Here is a 9,751-nt window from a genome sequence, read left to right on the forward strand (position 1 = left end):
TTGAAAAGTTCAATGAATCTCAAAAGATCTAGGAGTTTCAATCCAATTCAAACCTAATAGTTTATTTCATTTTTCATGGTGGGAATTGGTGAATCGTCATTCGCCTACCTTCAAATATTTTATAGCTTGGATTACGGCATCCCTCTTCCAAGTTATAAAGTATTGTGTTGGTTCCTATCCTTAATATTACATTTTGGTGTCTTAGTAAGGATTCTATATCTAATCTAAACTTGTCTTTCTTCTTTTCAGATGTCTCCCAACAATGTTGCATCTGGCTCAAACCCTAACGGCTCCTTCTCTCTCATGAACCTTTGTGGGAGAGTCATCTTTGATGGTTCAAACTTTAATGACTGGATCAGGAACATCAGGATGGTCACGCGTTACAAGGACAAGGAATATGTCCTCGACAAGGAGTTGAAATAAATTGATGAGTTTACTGCTACTCCAGAGGAGATCGCTGACATTAGGGCACATGAGAGAGATGCTACCAAAGCGGCATGTATCATGTTGGCCACAATGACAGTTGAACTCCAGAAGTCCTATGAGGACTTTTACCCTTTTGAGATGCGCATGGACCTGATGGACTGATACCATCAAAGTGCTTATCAGGAGAGGTATGAAATAATCTCTTCCATGATAACAACTTGAATGAAGGATGGTGAAGCCATCACAGGCCACTTGCAGAAAATGCAAAGGTATGTGGACCGTTTGCTGAAGTTGAATGTGAACTTCCCTGAGGAGTTGGCTATTGACATCATACTGCACTGCTTACCTACTTTTTATGATCAATTCTGAATGACATATCACATGAAAAAGGAGGAAGTCACACTCATCAAGCTTCAAGGACTTTTAAAGACCGCCGAAAGTGGTCTCAAAGGTAAATCGGTTGTTACTACTCCTACTCCTAACATTGCCCCTGTCTTATCAATCGGGAAAAGTAGAGGGAAAAAGAGGAAGACCCCTTCGAAGGGTACCAAGGGAAAGTATCTTGATGGATCCTCTTCGAGTGGAGCCAAAGTTTGTTGTGTCACTCCTTCTTCCAACCCAAAGGAAGCTGAATGCTTCTATTGTCATGATAAGGGGCACTGGAAACGAAACTACCCCAAGTACCTGCAAGATGTTAAGGATGGGAAGGTCAAACCTACCCATGTCGGTATTTTCACTATATTGTCTAATAACTCACCACATACTACTTCTCGGGCTCTTGATACAAGTCATAGTATTCATATATGTTCTGATTTACAGGGCCTAAGAAGAAGTGAGGATGTGGAGCATGGAAAGATAAACTTGATCATGGGGAATAGGAAAGCTTCACCTATCACCAATATTGGAGTTTATTCTTTGTTGCTAAGTAGTGGGTTAGTTTTATATTTGAATAAGTGTTGTTACTCATCCGAAATGGTGAGAAATATTATTTCTTTTCACGGTTTCTACAAACAAGGGTTTATTTTTTCATTTGATAATGAATGTGGTGGTATTAATGCTTTTTGATAATGATGTTCTTTATTTTAAAGAATTACCTTGTGATGGTGTATATGAAACTGTGTCAGTTATAGATAACTTAAGAAATAATGTATTGCATATCGATTCTTCCACTAGTTTGGATAAAGCATCCTTGTTGCATTGTTGTATTGGACATGTTAACAAGAAGCGCATAGGCTAACTCCAGAAGGCTGGAGTATTGGAGTTATTTTACTTAAGGTCAAATGATAGTTGCGAGTCTTGTTTGCTTGGAAAAATGACAAAGTCACCCTTCACTGGTACTTGGGCTAGGGGTGAAGGTTTGTTGGACCTCATACACACAGATGTGTGTGGACCCTTCAGAACCGCCACAAGGGATGCTAACTGCTTCTATGTGCGTTTTACTGATGATTACGGTAGATATGGTTACATGTACTTAATCAAGCATAAGTCGTAAACCTTTGAAAAGTTCAAAGAGTTTAAACAGGAAGTATAGAATCAGTTGGGCAGGAACATTAAGATACTCCGATCCGATCGAGGAGGAGAGTATCTTAGTACAAAGTTCCTTGACTATCTTACGGAATGTCGAATTGTTTCACAATTGACACCTCCCAGAACACCACAACTTAATGGTGTGGCTAAGAGGCGCAACTGAACCTTGTTGGACATGGTTCGTTCCATGATGAGTCAAGCTTCATTACCAATCTCATTCTGGAGGTATTCCTTAGATACTGCCGCCCATATCCTTAATCTAGTCCCTACCAAGAAGGTTGCCAAAACACCTCAAGAGATGTGGACTGGGAAAGTTCCCAATTTAGACCACATAAAGATTCGGGTTTTCAAGGATTTCGTGAGACGTAAGAATCAGGACAAGCTCGAACCTCGTAGCGAGCAGTGTAATTTCATTAGCAACCCACATAATTCTTTTGGTTACCTCTTCTACAGACCCAGTGAGAATGTGGTCTTTTTAGCAAGGAGAGGGGTCTTTCACGAGAGAGAGTTTATAAGCCAAGGAAACAGTGGGAGGCAAATTGACCTTGAAGAGCTTCAAGAGTCAATTGGTGAAGGAACCTCAAATTCTAGCAATCAACCTGGGGAGGAAACTCCTATTGAACCAACTGACGAGTCTGTACCTTTGAGGCGTTCCACTAGAGTTAAGAATGCACCTAAGCATTACTATGGTTTCCATATTACTGCAGAAGGTGATATTATCAGTGATAGTACATTGGTAAATTTGGATGAACCTAACAGCTACAGGGAAGCCATGGCAGGCCCTAAGTATGCTAAATGGAAAGAGGCTATGGACGTAGAGATTCAGTCCATGTATGACAACCAAGTTTGGAACTTGGTTGACAATGTACCGGGTCGTAAGACAGTCGGGTGCAAATGGATCTTCAAGTAGAAGACTGACATGGATGGGAAAGTGCACACTTATAAGGCGCGATTGGTTGCGAAGGGATTCACTCAAACTCAGGGAGTTGATTATGATGAAACCTTCTCACCAGTAGCAAAGATTAAGTCTATTAGGGTTATGCTAGCCATTGTTGCATTTCATGATTATGAAATATGGCAAATGGATGTCAAAACCGCTTTCCATAATGGAAAGTTGGCTGAGGATGTTTACATGAGTCAACCAGAGGGTTTTGTCAGTGCAGAGTACCCTGATAGAGTGTGTAAGCTTGAGAAATCCATTTATGGATTGAAACAAGCATCTCGCAGCTGGAATTTGTTTTGATGAGAAAGTCAAAGAGTTTGGCTTTTCGAGAAGCGAATATATTGAGTCATATGTATATGTCAGAGCTAGTGGGAGTATAGTTTGCTTTTTGGTACTGTATGTGGATGACATACTAATCATGGGAAATGACATCCCAACTTTGCAGGAGGTTAAGTCCTAGCTTGGGAAGTGTTTCGTTATGAAGGACCTTGGAGAAGCTGCCTATATCCTAGGGATAAGGATATTGAGAGAAAGGAGAAAAATATTGATTGGACTTAGTCAAAGCACCTATGTGGATAAAGTGTTGAAAAGGTTCAACATGCAGAATTCTAAGAAAGGTGACTTACCAATCCAGCATAATTCCAAACTTAGTAAGGCTCAAAGCCAGAGTACAGAGGGTAAGATAGTTGAGATGATTCGATTACCATACGCTTCCACTGTTGGCTCGATCATGTATGCTATGACTTGTACCCACCCTGATGTGGCCTTTTCTTTGAGCATGGTCAGCAGATATCAGGGGAATCCTAGCAAGGCTCACTGCACTGCGGTGAAGAACATTCTCAAGTACCTACGGAGGACTAAGGATTGGGTCCTCACCCTTGTTGGGAGTGATGAGTTGAGAGTAGTGGGGTATAGTGACGCTTTGTCATAAGGCTCAGTAGATATTGAAGAATCATCTATAATAGAATACTTTGATTAATCTCCATATTCAGAGTTGCTAACAGAGCATTAAGTGAAAATGATATGACTTTCTTTTACCAAATGAACTTCCCCATTTGATATAGATAATTTCAACAAAATCTTAGTGGAGGGAAAAACATACTCACTATGAGGAGGTTAGCGGAAAGAATCAAGAGCAGATAAATGAGATACACATTTGGTGTTACCATTAGAGTCAGTAGTGTAATGTTTGTTAATTAAAATTTGAATTATAAAATAGGTACTTACAAATCTACTTTTAAAATCTTTCTCTAGACAGTTAGCGTTATAAAAGGTTTGTTTAGTCTCAACCTTTTTGATTAAGGAGACAACACCTTCTATATCACCTCCAAAAAATTTCTCACACTGATCTGAAATCTGATCATTAATAATTCTCGTGACATTACAGTGAGAACAAGCCCAATTTTTTAAATAAGTTGAATGCATTTAGCATGACCAATAACTTTTTCTTTTTCATAGATAATAAATTTGTTGGTCAATGAGACGCAAGTGTTTTCCTTTTTTAAAATAGAAAGAGATTTTTCGATAAAATGAGAGTTTTTCTTTGAGATTTTTTAACCCATTTTTGATAGAAGATCTTTTCGTTTGAAATAGATAAATCGAAACACAAGTGATCAATCATGTCAGCCTTTTCGATGTTTTCGATGGAAGAATAGTTAACAAGATTTTTTACTTGATATGCTGAGGTTGAGTCCCAGTCAGACTTAAGTTCTATAGCAACCTGAAAAAGATCAACGTTAAAAGTGCCAACGTTGTCATTCGGTGCATCAACATGAGATTCAACGATCTAAGCCGTGAGACACTTACCTTTTGAAACTTCGTCATCTAATAGATTTTCTTTATCAAAAGCAGATGATTGTGTGATCATCATATCTTGTGTAGTTGAGCAATTTTGAACCAAACAATAGACAAAATATGGGAGTAAGTTTTCAATAGCAACTCTTTCCTTTACATCGAGATTTAACATCCTTTTCTATTCCTTGTTGTATCCTAGAAAAAATGTCTACTTTAGCTCACTATTAGATGCACTAACATTGCATGATTGATGCATAACGACGATGGGACCCTTGTTGATGATGTCGAGCATGTCGTAGTCTATGATCTCGAGAGCATCTATGGCCTTTGATTTCCAAGCAGTAAAGTTGGTTTCATCAAAATGAGGGATCTTGGTGCAAGCAAATGATTTGGGATTGTAAGAGGTCGACATAATTATTTGAGTGTATCAAAAACCTGATTTGATACCAATTGAAGGTTTGTATCGATTAGATACACTTCAAGTGTAATTAACAAAGAACAAACTAACTAAACTAAGGTAGAACAGAAAAATAAAGAACACAAGTAATCACAAAGATGTCTTTCATTAGTAAAGGGGTGTTCTTACCAAGAGAACGAATGACACAAAGACGGTCACCAAGACTTACATTAAGGTTTCACCATAATTAAGGGATGTAAACCTATTCTAAGTAAACATCTATTATGTTATATAAATTCCAGCCACGAACCATCTATTCGTATATAAAAAGATACAACAATCAAAAGTGATAAGGGATCATCATAATATTATTTGTGGTGGCTACAAATATATACATGTTTATAGTGGATGCCAATTTTCCAATGGGTATGAAGGTTGGTATGATTGGTGAGATGAGGAGCATAAAAATGGGAGTACTCACTACTCGCTCGTTTGAAGGAAAACTATATTCTAGGTACCATATATAGAGATTACTTTAATCCAAATTGTTGGTGATTTATGTTATCAATACTATAAGTGTGATAGGATTAATATGTTGACCAATATGACCTTGACAAATATTAGATAAGTAAACGGTGGTATGGAATGCACACTTGTTTAAGGTTGTCTTGATTTAAAGTACACTGTTAGTTAGAGACGAATCCCCTGGACCACAGGGGCCAGCGGGTAGCACCCTTGGTAGTCGGGTCGAAGGGGTAGAAACATGTTTTTATGACAGTTTTTTATAGTGAATTGAAGGTTATAAAACTATTTTATGACAATTTTATGTTAGTTTTCAAATAAGGGTGATCTACCCATTTTTGGTCATTATTAAGGTACACGCAACAAATAACATTTATCATTCTATGTTCTTGCTCTCATAATGAGTTTTATCCAATTGAAAATTTCGATAGTACCATCAAAATAATTTAATCTGAAAGTGTTTATCACGAATCTCAGCTTTTCCAAGCATTCGAAACTCTGGTTTTCTAACTCAAATTTGGGACATGTTAAACACAAATTGTGTAGAAGACCCTTGACGTATGTCTATAATCATAAAAGGCATCAAAAGAATAAAAATTATGTTACAAGTGGTGATTGGCAGAGTTATGATGGTCCTAAATAGGATTGGATGGTTCAGTATAACTTTGGACAACCATATTCTTCTTTACAATTTTTTTTCGAAAGGGTTTTTGACTTGTCACTTATGAGATGTTTTAGCACGTATCAGAGAGTGGTTAATGTTTATACCACTTATAAGAAAACTAAAAAAGCTAAGGTGTAAGGTCACACCTTATGATTTGATGAGTCAAACACTTTACACATTGACCACCAACATTAGTTCCAACATCAGCATCACCACCAACACCAATAGAAGACCTTATCAACATTAGTGTGAAGGTAATGATCTTTGTGATTATTTTTATATTAGGCAGTTATATATATATATATATATATATATATATATATATATATATATATATACACACACACACACACACACGATTACGATAACTGATATCCCACTAATTAAGGGATGTATACCTATCTAAGTAAAGGTCTGATCCTAATCACAAAGATTACAGATCATATATATATATATATATATATATATATATATATATATATATATATATATATATATATATATATATATATATATATATATATATATATATATACTAGTCGTTTACCTGCATAAAGCGGCGGGCGGTGAATGATGTTTATTCGGCAAAAAGTTTTCGGCAAACAAATATAATTGTGTTTTTGTTTTGGGTTAAAAATAAAAATGTGTATATAATTTTGGTTGAAAAAATTTTGTTTTTGTTAAATAAAAATGTACGTACATATTTTGGGTTCCTTCGATTTGAATAAGTCTCCCACTTTAAATAATAAATGATTAGAGAATTGTTCAATTTCAGCTATAAATGGGGAAAGTCAAAATAAAAGTCGGGTCAATTATATGATTATAAGGCTTGATTATTGGAAATAACATTTATTCTCCATTAGATACTTGTACATATTGCTTCATCATTTATACGATTTAAACAATTACATATACATATATATATATATATATATATATATATACATATACATATATATATATATATATATATATATATATATATATATATATATATATATATATATATATATATATATAGGGCTTAGGGAATATGTGGCTGTCATGTACCTAAGTTTATATATAGAACCCTCTAAATAATGTAGTTTTGATCAATTTATATTCAAACACATTATGATATCTCTTTTACTATTCTTCTTTAATCATGTGACTTACTAAATCGATCAAATTTATGTTATTTTTCTTCATTGTGTCTAAGAACTTAAAGCATTAAAATTTGTGACCATTTAATCAAACCTACTAAATTCTAAATAAAAACTAATAGAATAAAAGATAAAAGAACATGTCATAACTCAATCAAGTTTTTTACAAAATCATTGGATATAATTTTTCAATTGAAAGACAAAACGCTTGAGTTATATTCATTAAAAAATATTGGTCTTTTATTTTCTCTATAAACTTCAATAATTATTTGCAGTAAAAATATATATATAATTGATCTTTTTCATTATATAATTGAACTTAATTCAATGGTATTCTATTAAAACAAAGCTAGGAGAAAATGAAATTGGATTTATTTTGTTTAAACCTACATCGTTTAAAAGGTTCTATACTTAAGGTTAGGTACATAATAGCTACATATTCATTTTCCCCATATATATATATATATATATATATATATATATATATATATATATATATATATATATATATATATAATATTATTTTATTGATGGTTACTTGTACTATTAGCTTAATGGTTTGGACGTCTTAAAAAAATAATATTATTATATTCAATCTATTTTTGGAAATAGTGAGTTTTCTTTTATAAGATAGTAAGATATATATATATATATATATATATATATATATATGTATGTATATATATATATGTATGTATATATATATATATATACACACACACACACACAAATGATCACAAAGATCATTATCTTCACACTAATGTTGATACTATTGGCGGTGGTGGTGACGCTGATGTTGGCACCGACACTGGCGATCAGTGTGTAAAGTGTTTGACTCATTAAATCATAAGGTGTCACCTTGCACCTTACCTTGTTTATTTTTCTTAGAAGTGGTGTAAACATTAACCACTCTTCGATACGTTCTAAAACATCTCATAATTGACAAGTGGAAAACCCTTTCGAAAAAAGTGTAAAAAAGAATACGGTTGTTCAAAGTTATACTGAACCATCCAATCCTATTTAGGACCATCATAACTCTGCCAATCACCACCTGTAACATAATTTGTATTCTTTTGATGCCTTTTATGATTATAGACATACGTCAAGGGTCTTCTACACAATTTGTGTTTAACATGTCCCGATTTTGAGTTAGAAAACCAGAGTTTTAAATGCTTGGAAAAGCTGAGAGTCGTGATAAACATTTTCAGATTAAAATATTTCGATGGTATTATCAAAATTTTCAATCGGATAAAAGTCATAATGAGAGCAAGAACATAGAATGATGAATGTTATTTGTTGTGTGTACTAGAATAATGACCAAAAAAGGGTAGATCACCCTTATTTGAAAACTAACAGAAAATTGTCATCAAATAGTTTTATAACCTTCAATTCACTATAAAAACTGTCATAAAAACGAGTTTCTGCCCCTTCCACCCAGCTACCAAGGGCGCTACCCCCAACCCCATGTGGTCCAGGGGATTCACATCTAACTAACAGTGTACTTTAGATCAAGACAAACTTAAACAAGTGTGCATTCCATACCATTATTTACTTATTTAATATTTGTCAATGTATTTATCAAGGTCACATCATATTAATCCTATTACACTTATAGCATTGATAACATAAATCACCAACAATTTGGATTACAGTAATCTCTATAATATGGTACCTTGAATATACTTTTCCTTCAAATGAGCGAGTACTCCCATTTTTATACTTCCTCATCTCACCAATCATACCAACCTTCATACTCAATGGAAAATTGGCATCCATTTTATATATATATATATATATATATATATATATATATATATATATATATATATATATATATATATATATATCCACCACAACTAATATTATGATGATCCCTTATCGTTGTTGACTGTTTTTTTTAAGAGACTAAAATATCGGCAAACTAATATCGTTGTTGACTATTGTATCTTATTATACACGAATAGATGGTTCGTGGCTCGAATTTATATAACATAATAGATGTTTTATCAATTTATAAAATCGTGTTTTATTTTTTTAATAATTTATATAAATAAAATAATCTAATTTTGATGAACAGTTAGTAACACATAAAATATGATTGAATTATTATTGTCCAAAACTACTTCATCATATAAATTAATTAAAAAGTATTAGGTGAATGGAAAAATAAAAATGAAACCTATAAATAAATAAATATGTCGATCATCAATGCTCAACTATGCATCCGCCATATACCATGGCAAAAAGAATATGCTTTATGAGATGTGCATTTTAAATGTTTGTTATATGAATTATATTTATCAAAAAAATATCAAATCATATGTTAAAATGGTTGG

Source organism: Lactuca saligna, chromosome 4 (assembly GCF_052625555.1).
Source record: "Lactuca saligna cultivar CGN05327 chromosome 4, ASM5262555v1, whole genome shotgun sequence".
Classification (NCBI taxonomy): domain Eukaryota; kingdom Viridiplantae; phylum Streptophyta; class Magnoliopsida; order Asterales; family Asteraceae; genus Lactuca; species Lactuca saligna.